The 13730-nt window shown below is 46.5% G+C and overlaps 1 protein-coding gene across 1 annotated transcript in view; it reads right to left on the bottom strand.

Annotated features, from left to right (window-relative positions):
• The window catches only part of OTOG (otogelin), a 1187449-nt gene that overhangs the window by 699041 nt on the left and 474678 nt on the right, over positions 1-13730 (bottom strand). The window lies entirely within an intron of this gene.

Genomic DNA, 13730 nt, shown 5'->3' with positions numbered 1-13730 from the left:
ACAAGGTTTTAAAATAGTGTGCAGGTTTCGAAAAACAGGCACTGCCACTTACAAATATTAAATACATTTTTTTTTGTTAGAATTACTCGGATGAAAAAGCGTGTTTTTGTCAAACCCTGCTTCAAACCCTGTAATCAGACGGGCATCTACAGCTTAGGTAAGATGACAGAAAGCTTAATGTGGCTTCAAGGTGTAATGCGTTGGAATCTTCCCTGAATTGCCTTTGCTGGGCACACCCTTTGCAGCCAGTGCGCTCAAACCTTCTCCAGCAATCTCGCTAAATTCAGAGAAACGCCACCATTGAAGCACTGAAGCACTGAGGCTTTGGCCACCTTACACTTCTCTTTTTAAATTAACATCCCTAGCATTCCCAGACTACTTCAACTAACCATGGGGTTGAAGGGTAGGGGGAACAACTGAAAAAGCTGAGAGGAGCAAGGCTCTGTCAACAAACAACATGTCTGCCTCTTTTTGGCAAAGGTATCAATTTTGCTGTCAATTTGAGCTGGGCTGCTAAGCAGCTATTGATCTTTACTCTCTTCTGATTATCTGTGGTCACTTCAGAGCACTGAATATTTATTGAGAGCTTGATATCAGGGACTAGCATGGGGCGCTTGTCAAGCTACCCTGAGGGAACATGCAGTGATCCTGTGGGTTTGAGGAAAGTAAGATTTTCCTAAGGCTTCTTATTACCAACCGATTTTAAATTGGACTGTAGCACATGAATAAAGTCTGGAATTGTAATTCGAGTAACACAAACAGGGGATAATGCAAAGTGAAATGCTCAAACTTTTTTTTGAACTGTGCCAGTTTTGAGTTTTGTAAAGATGACAAGGTTTACAAAGAAAGAAAGGAGTGGAAAATAGCCTTGCCCATACTTAAATAGCTTGGATCATGCTTAAATTGTTAAAATAAAATAAAAAATCATGGGGCCAAAGTCTCATAGGAGCTTGTCACCAGCACTGCAGAATTCCAAAACTGTCTAACGCCAAGGTTGATGTATACTAGGATGCATTGTCTTAGTTATAACTCATGCCACTGTCCTCCTTCATCCTACACTTCTTACCTCTCTAGATTTTCTCTTCCTCCTCCTTTCTCACTTTTCTACCTTTTCATCTTTTGCTCTTTGTCAAGTCCAATGATGAAAAATAAATCCTGGTCCAGAAAATGAGTGCGGCCGCCCCAACAGCTGCATCCAATGTCACACATTAAGCACTCGCAACAGAGTAGAAATATTACTGTTGCACCTTAGAGTTGCAAGTGGGCCACTGTATCATCCCTGCTCCCAAAAGTAGTGGCCAGCACTTCCAGCAGGGGGTGGGTTGTTCAAGCTACCCATAGACTACTTCTAGACTGTAAGCTACAGGGAATGAGTGGTACATGGCTGATGAATGGCCCATCAGTTATAGAGTGCCCAGGAGTCACCCACCCCGACTAACGTGTACCAGGCATACATGTGTCCCCCAAAGTACCATCCTCAGAACACTTTGTGAACCTGTGGAAGCACAAAAGAGGACTGGGACAGCTTCCTGTGACCTGAAAGAAGCACTGAAGGACTTGACTTGCTCCCCCTTGCACCTAGCGTGGATCATTGACACAAAATCATAGGAAAATAAATATTGCTCATTACAATATTGACTTTCTATATTCAACTAGTAAAACCATAACCTACTCTGCCTCACAATCAGGTTTCGGGGCCAACCACAGCACCAAGACCACCCTCATCGCCACCACAGCTGATATCTGAACCCTCTTCGACCAAGGAAAAAGGGTGGCCTTGATCCTCCTCAAGCTGCCACAGCATTCAACTCTATCGCCCACCACATCCTCATCGACAGACTCCACACCGTTTACATTCAAGAACACCTCCTCAAATGGATTACCACATTCCTCTCAACGTACACTCAGAGTATCCGTCTATCCCACTTCACTTCCGCTCCCAAGCACATCATATGCAGCGTGCATCAAGGTTCATCCCTCAACACCACCCTGTTCAACATCTACATGACCCCCCTGGCAGACATCGTCAGATCCCATGGACTCAACATCCTTTCCTATGCCGACATCACCGAACTGGTCCTCTCATTTACGAAGGACCCATGCAACACCAGGACCAATTGCCACAGACCCATGACCGACGTAGCCAACTAAATGAGAAACAGCTGCCTCAAACTTGACTCTGACAAAACAGAGGGACCTTTCTCTGGAAGAAACACTTCGGATTGGGACCACAGCTGGTGGGTGGAGGAACTCGGACCTACACCCACTCCCACTGACCACATGCGCAACCTCGACATCGACAGCCAATTTAACATAAAAATACAAGTTAACGCAGTCGCCTCCTCCTGCTTCTACACCCTTCGCTTGCTCAGCAGAATCTTGAGATGGTTTCTCCCGAAAAACAGAAAGGCATTCACACAGGTTCTCGTCACCAGCCGCCTTGACTACGGCAACACTCTCTACACTGGAGTTTCCACACAGCTCTTCAGAAGACTCTAGACAATACAGAACACCACAGCCAGACTCATCCTTCACCTACCCAAATGGACCCACATCTCTTAGCACCTCAGAAATCTTTACTGGCTTCCCATCTATGAAAGATGCCTGTTCAAGACGCTCATGTGTGTCTACAAAGTACTGCATGACCAAGGACCATCCTACATTAATCACAGCTGATCTTCCATCTTCCCTCGGGACACCTGCGCTCCTCCTCTCCAGCCCTTGAGCACGTCTGCCGCATTTGTCGTGCCCGCTTCTCCTACACCCCCGCCAAAGTCTGGAACAATTCCCTCTCCACCTCCTCATGGCCCTCTCTCCTGAGGATTTCATAAAGAGACTCAAGACCTGGCTTTTCAATGCAGATACAGTGGCCTCAATGCTCAGAAACCCCTGGGTGTGACAGTGCCGAGCTGTACAAATACTGATTGATGATGATGATGACAAACATAGAGAACACAAATATTGTTAAAAATATTGATTTCTACTTATATTTAAATCACAAATATCAGAAATAAAAATCTTGTCAACCCTAAATAAACATATAATATGTCAAATATATTGATTCACACAATATTGACTATAAAAATATTGCCAAAATATTTATGTTATCATTAACGCCTTAACTGCAGCCATTTTTCCGCCGCGCTGGCGTTCTGAAGAGTGGGCGGGGTTGACGGCAGCACTAGGGAGGTAGTGCGGCTGACGGCAGCACGCAAGGGGTTAATAAACATAAAAACACCCTTATATGTAAAACAATTATTTAAAATAAAGTTAAAATATTTTATCCACATGTTTAAATTGATTATAAATACATTACATCACCAACATATTTACCATTCACCCCAATAAAATATATAACAAAAATCATAATACAACTAAAATAGATATTTTTATAAAATTATATTCAAAACTATCATACCATATATCATGCATTATAAATAAAACCTGACATTAGCATTTACCATAGAAGGACTTAACTTATAAAAAAAAACACTAAAACCAAACTAACCAATAAATTCAAACTATAAACAACTTTAGCTGAAAAAATCAAGCAAACAATAAAATCAGCAATATAAAGGCTCACTAATTTGATCAACTAAATATTTCAAAAATGACAAATGCTGAAAAACAAGAAAACTCTGCGAATTCTCTGACAAGACCCCTCAAGAAGAAATATATACATCCAAATAACTACTTGACCAAGTAAGTAAAACTTACATTTAAACTAAAACGTACTTGTAAATAAACAAAAAAATGTAAAATAGCAAATAATTAATAAAACGCTTTCCAACTTCTATCTCTTCACATGTACTTCCTTAAAGAAAAGACTACAACTTGGAAACATGAGAAGCTGCCAGAAAAAAATAGTACCAGAAACCAGCAACAAGATAGAGCAAAGTAAGTATACATAAACTAATAAATAATGTTGTTATTCCAATAAAGAGTAAAACTAAACCTAACATCCTCAACCTCTACAAGCTACCAACAATAAACATTTAGAATGCAACAGATGCTTTTTTTTCATCCAACAGAAAAGAATGTACCTGCTCCACATTAGAACACAGCAATAGTAACAGTGTGAAACATCTAAAAAGAACATCATGTGCATATACAAAATAAAAGTCACTGCATAAATGCAAATATTGTTTATATTTATGCTATCACACTATTTTACTATACAATGACAGAGAGAGTCAAATATATAACATCAAAGAAAGGAAAGCAGTTACTAAGTTCCATGGGCTACACCTACAACCAAGAAAGTGCATCAACAGACAATGTAAATTCGAAATGCACCAAATAATATTCTAAAGGATGCAATGGGAGGGCCACTGCAAATATGATGTTGCAATTCATGTAAAAGAACACAACAACCCCCCAAATTTGACAGATATAGAAGTAAGGGAGGTATTACAGAATATTAGAGAAGCAAGTACCCCTCCCAGGTCTCCACAAATAACATCTTGAAACATATACAGCCTAAAGTCCCCGAACACATCACATGCCAACTACCACCTATGCTGACTTTAAAATGTTTAATTGCACAAACTAAAAAGCCACCAGCGACCCTTGACCTTGCCAGGTAGGTCGCTCCCCCCCTCTGCAGCTCCACCAGCACTCTCAGCGTTTGTGCCCTGTGATCCTCTGTGCCCTTGATCATTTTGTTGTTCCCCCTCTTGTGTGACCTTGCTCCTCTTGTGTGGCCTCGCTCCCCCGTGCCTATTCCCCACTGTTCCCGCCGCTGCTGCCCCTACGGCCCCACCCGCGCCCATTTGCTCCCCCCTGCCACCCACCTCCCGCCTCCCAGCTGCTCCTCCCTCCCACCTCCCCTTAAAATGGCGGCTGCTGAGCGGTGAGGAGAACGACCCTTGACCTTGCCAGGTAGCTCGCTCCCCCCCGCTGCAGCTCCACCAGTGCTCTCAGCATTTGTGCTCTGTGATCCCTTGTGCCCTTGATCGTTTTGGTGTTCCCCCTTTTGTGTGACCTTGCTCCTCTTGTGTGGCCTCGCTCCCCTGTGCCCATTCCCCACTGTTCCTGCCGCTGCTGCCCCGGCCCATCGCGCCCATTTGCTGCCCCCTGCCACCTGCCTCCCGCCTCCCAGCTGCTCCTCCCTCCCACATCCCCTTCGGCGCTCCTAAGACAAGCCCGTCTGCGCCTGTCCGTGCACGGACTGCGCCCAGCGCTAGAACCCCTGGCGCCCTCACCAACCATGAAGACCGCCTCTGATACAACGCCAGTACCCTCATCGCTCTCAACCCAGAATGGACCCCCACCTGCTGCAGGGCCACCCCGAAGTGCACCCACGGTCCCTTCACCTGCCAGAACTGCACCTTCTCCGGCATCAAAGACACAGAGACTCCCGCCACGACAGAACACAAGAAGCTCCGATGCAACCTGATCAACACCCGCACAGAAACACGCCATTGAGCTCTTGGACCTACTCGACACTGCATCACCATGAATGAAGCCTCCTCTCCAGACATCGCCACAGCAATCCCCGACGGATACAAGATCGCCTGCAAAGACCGCACGAACGGAGTCGGAGGAGGAATCGCCATTGTCCACAAGAAGACCATCAGGGTCTCTACAAACACCAACAACACTCTCAGCATTGCAGAACACATGCACTTCCAGATCCACATGGACCCCAAGCCCACCCTAAGAGGCACCCTCGTCTACAGACCACCCGGACCCCGACCACAATTCGGCGACGCCATCACCAACTTAATCATTACGCACGCACTGACCTCCACCGACTACATCCTCCTCAGAGACCTGAACTTCCACCTGGAGAACAACAACAACAGCAACTCCTCCACCCTGATGGACAACCTCCTCAACCTCGAACTGGAACAGCTCGTCACAACGCTGACCCACAGCAGCGGACACACGCTAGAGGTCATCTTCTCCTCAATCCCCACGTCTCCTTCTGCCACGTCTCCGAACACACCTGGACCGGCCACCACTGCATCCACTTGACCTTTCGGAAACCCGTCGCACATCACGGCACCCTACAGATCCCCGTCGCCACTGGGGCAAAATCACCGAAGTATAACTACAGACAAACCTCGCACTCAATCCTCCAACCAACCCCACCAACCCTGAAGATGGTGTGCGCACCCTCAGAAGATGGATGGACGACTGCGCCAACACCCTAGCCCTGCTGAAAAAACAAACCCTCAAAGACACCAGCAAGAGAGCCAATTGGTTCACCCCGGATCTCCTAGCGTCTAAGCGCACCTGCCGGAAGCTGGAGAACATCTGGTATAGCGTGAAGTCACCAGGCAGCCGCACTGCCCACAAAGACGCCATCCGCAACAACCACCACCTCATCAGGACCGCCAAGAGAGCCTCCTTCAAAAAACGCCTCAACAACAATGCACACAACAGCAAGGAGCTTTGCAATTTAGTTATAGAACTCTCCAACCCCAGCTCCAAAGCCAAAGTCATCCCGCTGTCGCAAGCCCCATGCAACTCCCTCCCCACCTTTTTCCACTGCAAGATCGCCGACATCCACGTCAGCTTTAACCCCCGGATGACCCCAACAGGCCCCAACACACTGGACCCACCGCACCCCACCGACCACAACCAACTGACAACCTGTGCCAACGTGAGCATCGAAGACACAATCAAGACCATGGGCACAATCCACTCCAGCTCGCCGTCTGACCCTTTTCCACACCACATCTTCAACAAAGTCGGCAGCTCCATCGTACTCCACCTGCGCAACATCACCAACCTCTCCTTCAAGACCACGACCTTCCCTGAGAACTGGAAACACGCAGAGATCAATGCCCTACTGAAGAAACCCAAGGCGGACCTGAGCAAACTCAAAAACATCCGGCCCATCTCCCTGCTTCTATTCCCAGCTAAGGTCATCGAGAAGATAGTCAACATCCAGCTCACCCGCTACCTCGAAGACAACAGCATCCTAAACTCCTCCCAGTCAGGATTCCACAGCAACCACAGAACCAAGACCACCCTCATCACCACCACAGACGACATCAGGATCCTACTGGACAACGGCAAGACGGCGGCCCTCATCCTTCAGGACCTCTCCACCGCCTTCAATGCCGTCTGCCACCGCACACTACGCATTCGATACCACGACGCATGGATCCGAAACAAGTCCCTGGACTGGACCTCCTCCTTCCTCTCCGGCAGAATCCAGAGAGTCCGCCTCCCCCCGTTCCGAACCGAAGCCTCCGAGATCATCTGCGGCGTCCCTCAGGGCACCTCCCTCAGCCCAAAACTGTTCAATGTCTACATGGCGCCCCTCGCATGCATCGGCTGACTTCACAACCTCAACTAAATCTCCTACGCCGATGACACACAACTGATCCTCTCCCTCACCAAGGATCCTCTCACCGCCAAATCCAACCTCCACCAGGGAATGAAGGCGTCGCCGAATGGATGGAGGACAGCCACCTTAAGCTAAACACAGACAAGACGGAGATCCTGGTCCTCGGGCCCAACCCCTCAGCATGGGATGACTCCTGGTGGCCCGCGTCACTGGGGACACCCCCCGCACCCACCAACCACGCACGCAACCTGGGAGTCATCCTGGTCTCGAAACTAACCATGACCAAACAAGTCAACGCTGTCTCCTCCACCTGCTTCTACACCCTCTGTATGCTCCGCAAGATCTACAGATGGATCCCGACCGATGGATCCCGACAGACACGAGGAAAACTGTCACCCAGGCCCTAGTCAGCAGCAGACTCGACTACGGAAACGCCCTCTACGCCGACGCCCCGACCAAGCTCATCAACAGACTGCAAAGAATCCAGAATGCCTCTGCACGCCTGAACCTTGACATCCCACGCTGCGACCACATCACCCCTCACATCAGAAACCTGCACTTGCTCCTTGTCGAGAAAAGAATCTCCTTCAAGCTCCTGATCCACGCACACAAGGCACTCCACAAGACCGGCCCGGCCTACCTCAACAGTCGTCTCTCCGTCTATGCACCTAACAGGAAACTCCGCTCTGCAGACCTCTTCCTCCACTGTCCCACGCATCCGTAGAACCACAGCCGGAGGCAGGTCCTTGTCCCACCGCGCCGTCACAACCTGGAACACTCTCATCCTACGACAAACCGAAGACCTTCTAACCTTCCGGAGACAACTCAAGACCTGGCTGTTCTACCAGTAGCAACAGCACCCTCCTCTCCCCCCCTCAGCGCCTTGCAACACTTGGGGGTATGTAGCGCGCTCTACAAATTATTATTGATTGATTGATTGATTGATTGATACTCCTCCTGCCCCTAGAAGATACTAAGACACAAAAATAACCGAACATTTAACAATGACACATAATGTTATGTTATGTTATGTTAATTGCGCTCTTCTATAGCGCAACGGCTACTCCAGTCGGAGTGTCCCGGCGCTTTGGCGAAGAAGTCCTTTAATGGAAAGGAACATAACTGCAAAAAAAGGAACAGCAAAATTAACTAGTAAAAAGCCAGGTTTTTAATGCCTTTCTAAAAGACAACAGACTGGGGGCCTGTCTAGGAACAATAGGAAGTTCATTCCAAGCGCGCGGAGCCAGGTAGTGGAAGGAACGCCCTCCTTGTCTGATTCGCTTGATGAGGAACCTTTCCTTTTATACGACAACCTAAACAATGATAAGCAAATCCTAATATTCTCTACAGCAAATACCTTACTAAAAATAAGCCATTGTTAAACCTGGATGATGAATGGGACCTTCAAAATGTTTACCAAACCATTCACTCAGATTTAAACCATATATGGTGAATTTCAAAACGTAGGTATGCCTTTTACAAATGCCCTACTACCATTTAAACAAAGCAGCACTTACTAAGAACTCCTAATCCACATTAAACATAAAACAATTAACCACTATCAACAAAAAATAATCATAGACTTTAAACAAGCCATGATTCAAACCATTTTAAAAATTTACCCCATGCAACAATACAAGGCTGTTAATATAATTTCAATCAAAGCATATGGAGACACCTCCAACAATCTGTACTTAGGGGCAGATTATGATGTCGTTAGGAAGGGTTCCGGATGGGATTCGTTAATGTTGAATCCGATTCAGAACCCTTGTTTCTTACCGAATTGTACAGTTTTCACAATGACCAATTACAATGCCCGGAAACCATTCAAGCAGACCGAATCGGTTCCGTAAGGGATCCAGACAGCCCAAATCTTTCACAGCCGATTCGTACAGCCCTATGGACACGGTTTCCGGACGAGTGATGACGATGACTGATTTGGACAGCCATTCCGATTCTGTTTGCCTGAAACAAAACGGCTTATGGAATTTGTATTTAGGTGCCAGTTGTGGACTCCCCTTCCCCCAGAGGTGTACGAATGTGGCCTGTGGGGGTACCCAATGGACCTCTCTTCCTAACAATGCACAATATGGCAGACACCATGGGGTGCCCGACACAGGGTGCAAGGTTTTCCCCAAACACCCCTTTTTTCAATGGTAGCCTGTGTTTGCATTGGGAACACAGGCTCTCATTGAATTCAATGCTAGTCCAACCGAACAATGTTGGGAGGCATCGTAATCAGTCGCCCGTACTCACAGGACCAGATTCATTTGGAAACTAGTCCAAAACCGATTTATTCGAGACAGTTTACAAACAACATCGTAATCAGGCCCTAAGTGTAGAATATTCTAAAAACAGCCAATTTGACTTTAAAATAAAAGAAATTATAGCACTAGCCTATGTCCCAGTCACAGGGGTAGCTAACCACTACAATTTACTAATTCCCTTTCTGCCAACAAAATTAAAACAAACTAAGACCGTAGTGGAATATTTTGAAGACTCTTTACTTGACAGACTGCATTGCTCCAGACACAGACGTCATCCCAAGTTCCAAATACTATTGTGGAATGTCTATGGGAGCATCTTGGCACAGTAAGCCAAAACAAACAACTCGGTGGAAGGATGTCATGATGCTTTTCAATCCACACCTGGCAGAACCCAATTGACACTCTATACATTTATAGAAGCTTTACAAAAAGAGCAAAACTACCAACAACTGTCACTAGAGCAATCTGATAGCCAAATTGCACTTCCATTTAGCTAACACACAAAAATAATGTATGACATTCCACATGCTAAAGTTGAATTCTTCATCAAAAACAAAGGAGCAGATTACTTAGAAATAATACTCCAAAGCATAAATAAAAACAATAGAAACCAACTGAAGATCCAATAAATCTGTCACAAAATCTTAACCACCACTACAACTAATTTTTATACAGATAATAAACGTAATATTTTACATAATTCTAAAAATTAAATAAAACTCCAATGTTAACTAAGATGAGATAATAAATTAATATATGCATTATTTACACAAAAAATGTAAATCTCACCAACCAAAAAGATCAAAGCACAAACTCAATCCATCATGTAAAATAACTACAACACATAAACCACACAATTCCAAATAACAATCACATAATATTTACACAAGCAAAAAAAATGAAATAAATATTTTTTTTGGGGTCTATTATAATGTCGGGCGGATCGCCACCGCCCGCATGGCCATGGCAATCTGCCCGACATTATCTCCCACCCACTTCCCATTTCCCTCGCCATATTATGATGGCGGGGGTAACGCAGCGGACTGGAAGACCGTCCGCCGCTTTTCCGCCCAGTCGACGAGTTGACCGGGCGGAAAATGGTTGAATATGGTGGCGGTGTCTGCTAGACACCGCCATCCATATTACAATGCATGTGGGAACCAGCCTTTCCATGGCGGCAACGCATCCGGAAAGGCACGCGTTTTTTGCAGTTAGGGCCCGTTGCGGGCCCCCAGGACATTGGGGGAGTGAGGGGGCACATGGGGGGTTTGCATGCACAACGTGGCAGGCACAGCACGGTACCTGCCACGTTGTGCATGCAAATGCACAAATGCCTTTTTTGCATTGTGGTGGGTGCTGCTGACAGCATCGCCCGCCACAATTTGATATTTGATATTTTGATATTTGAGGGGTTATTTGTAGAGCGCGACGTTCGCTCCGGAGGGAGCATCTTGGCGCTGTAGATCCTGACTAGTCAATCCTGAGGTTGAAGGGGGGATTAGATGGCCGCTTTGGCGTAGTCATCGGGGAGGTTAAAAATCCAGGTCTTTAAGAGCTTCTGAAGGATTTTTCAAGCGTCTGTTGTCGGAGAGTTTTGGGCAAGCTGTTCCATGCTTTAGTAGCCAGAGAGCTTAGGGTTTTGCCGCCCTTAGTCTTTAGGTTATATTTGGTAGGGAGGATGAGATTATCAAGAGACGAGCGGAGAGAACGGCTGGGGGTGTAGTGGGGAAATCGTCTGGAGAGGTACTTAGGGCTGGTTTTGATGAAGGCACGGAAGGCAATGATCAGAATTTTGAAGAGAATTCTCTTATGGAGAGGCAGCCAGTGTAGTGAACGGAGGGCAGCAGAGATAGAGGTTCTGCGGGGTAGCCTGAGTACCAATCGAGCAGCGGAGTGAAGCACACTTTGAAGTTTAGATAGCGGGTTCTTTTTTGCCCCTGCGAGAAGGCCGTTGCAATAATCTAGGCGGGAGATTATGAGCGCTACTGTCACAGTTTTCCTGGCATCGGTAGGGAGGAGGTTGAAGAATTTTCTGAGTGATTTGATTATTCCAAAGCATTTGCCAGCTACCGTTCTAGCGTGTATGTCAAAGGAGAGGTCGGAGTCAAAGATAACACCAAGATTTCTGGCGGATGTAACAGTCTGGGGGGGAGCAGCTGAATCATCTGGCCACCAGAGGGTTGGGCAGAAGGACGCGTTTTTTCCAATAGGAAGGATCTCAGTTTTGCTGGAATTGCATTTTAAATGGTTGCGGTCCATCCAGCGGAAGACTTCAGTTAAACAGAGTTTAAGGTTGAGTTCGGCATCAGTGGAGTTGTCCTCTAGAGGCACGATGAGTTGTGTGTCATCGGCATACGAGGTGACTGGTATACCAAAGGAATCGATCAGGGATAGGAGTGGGATAAGATAAATATTGAAAAGGAGGGGGCTCAGGATGGACCCTGTGGTACACCAGACGAGACCATCTTCTCTTTCGAGTGGAAGGGACCTAGGGCGACAGTTTGTGAGCGATCGGTGAGGAAAGACTTAATCCAAGCTAAAACAGTGTCGGAGACGCCAATATCCATCAATCTGCTGATGAGGATGGAGTGGGAGATGGTATCAAACGCCGCCGTTAAGTCAAGGAGGATGAGAATAGAATTTTTCCTCTGATCTTGTAACAATTTGATGGTATCTGATAGTTCTATCAGTGCAGTTTCAGTCGAATGTTTTGGACGGAAGCCTGATTGTTTGGGGTGGAGAATGTTGTTTTCTTCCAGGTGGCGTTTTAACTGTCTGTAGACTAGTTGCTCCGTTATTTTTCCCAAGGCAGGGAGTAGTGAAATCGGGCGGAGGTTGGTCAGATCTGTCGGGGATTTATTGGCCTTTTTCATAAGGGGTTTGACAATTCCCTTTTTCCATCGGCTGGGGACAGACCCTGTGAGGAGTGAGGAATTAACTATTTTATTGATCGTAGGATTCAGCACCTCGATTAGTTGGTGCAGAATTTTTGGGGGACAGGGATCAGAAGGCGAGCCAGATTTGCAGGCCAGGATGATTTCTCTGGTTTGCGCTAGCGTGGCCGGTGAGAAGCTGCAGAGAATGCCAATGCTAGAGTCCGGTGGGGGGGAACAGGAGGGGTATCAGGGGTGGGAAAGTTGTTTTGGATGGAGGCAATTTTATCTTCAAAGTAGTCAGAGATTTGATCACAGAGATCTTGGGATGGGGGAATTTCCGGTAGGAGTGCTTTGGGCTGAGTGAATGATTTTACTATTTTAAACAGCGTCTTTTGTTTTTGGCTGGCATCTTTAATGGCGTTAACGTAAAAGTTTTTTTTAGCTGATTTAATTTTTGAGAGATACGTTTTCCTTATTAGGGTATATGCAAGACGATTGACCTCATCGTATGTCTTGCGTCATTTACGTTCAGCTTTCCTGCATAGCAAATGAGCGTTAGCTAGGTCAGGTGTGAACCAGGGGGCCTTGGTTTTGGCTTTTTGATGGGAGGAGCCAGGACGCTTGGGGGGGAGTCTGGACTTAATTTCCCGAGAGATCCAGTTGTGAAAAAGGTCGGCGTCGATTTCGACGTTCCCTGATAGAGTGGGGGATTGAGAAGGCATTATGGGTTTGAGGCTAATGTTTTCTTGGACCTTTTTCCAGTTGATGGAGTTAGTAAGGAGGGTGTTGGCTTTATTGCAGGAGGGCGGATTCACAGTCTTAATGTGAAATGGGATCAAAGAGTGATCAGACCAGATCTGTGGCAGAGGGGAAAGGGTGGTTAAATAAGAGAGGTTGGTGCACACACCATCAAGGGTATGACCAAGAGAGTGCGTAGGAAGAGTGACGAGTTGCTGGATTTTAAACATATCCAGAGTTTGGGAAAAGTTGACGGATTGGGCGTCGGTTTTAGATTCAAGATGTAAATTGAAGTCGCCGAGTAAGGTAAAATGTGAGTATCTTAGGGAGAAGTGTCCCAAGGCGTCACATAACGAGTCAAGGAATTCAGTAGCGTTTCCGGGTGGGCGATAAATGAGGCCGCCTGAGAAGGAGGTGTGTTCATTTAATTTAATTGAAAAACCTAAACCTTCTGTTTTTTTCAGTGGATCTAGACTAAAAGTATGACAGGAAAAGTTGTTTCTAAGTATAATGGCGACCCCACCACCTCTCCCCTTAGCCCTGTCT

The sequence above is a fragment of the Lissotriton vulgaris genome, chromosome 2_1 (assembly GCF_964263255.1).
Source record: "Lissotriton vulgaris chromosome 2_1, aLisVul1.2, whole genome shotgun sequence".
Taxonomy (NCBI): Eukaryota; Metazoa; Chordata; class Amphibia; order Caudata; family Salamandridae; genus Lissotriton; species Lissotriton vulgaris.
This window is presented reverse-complemented; position numbering and strand designations above follow the sequence as displayed.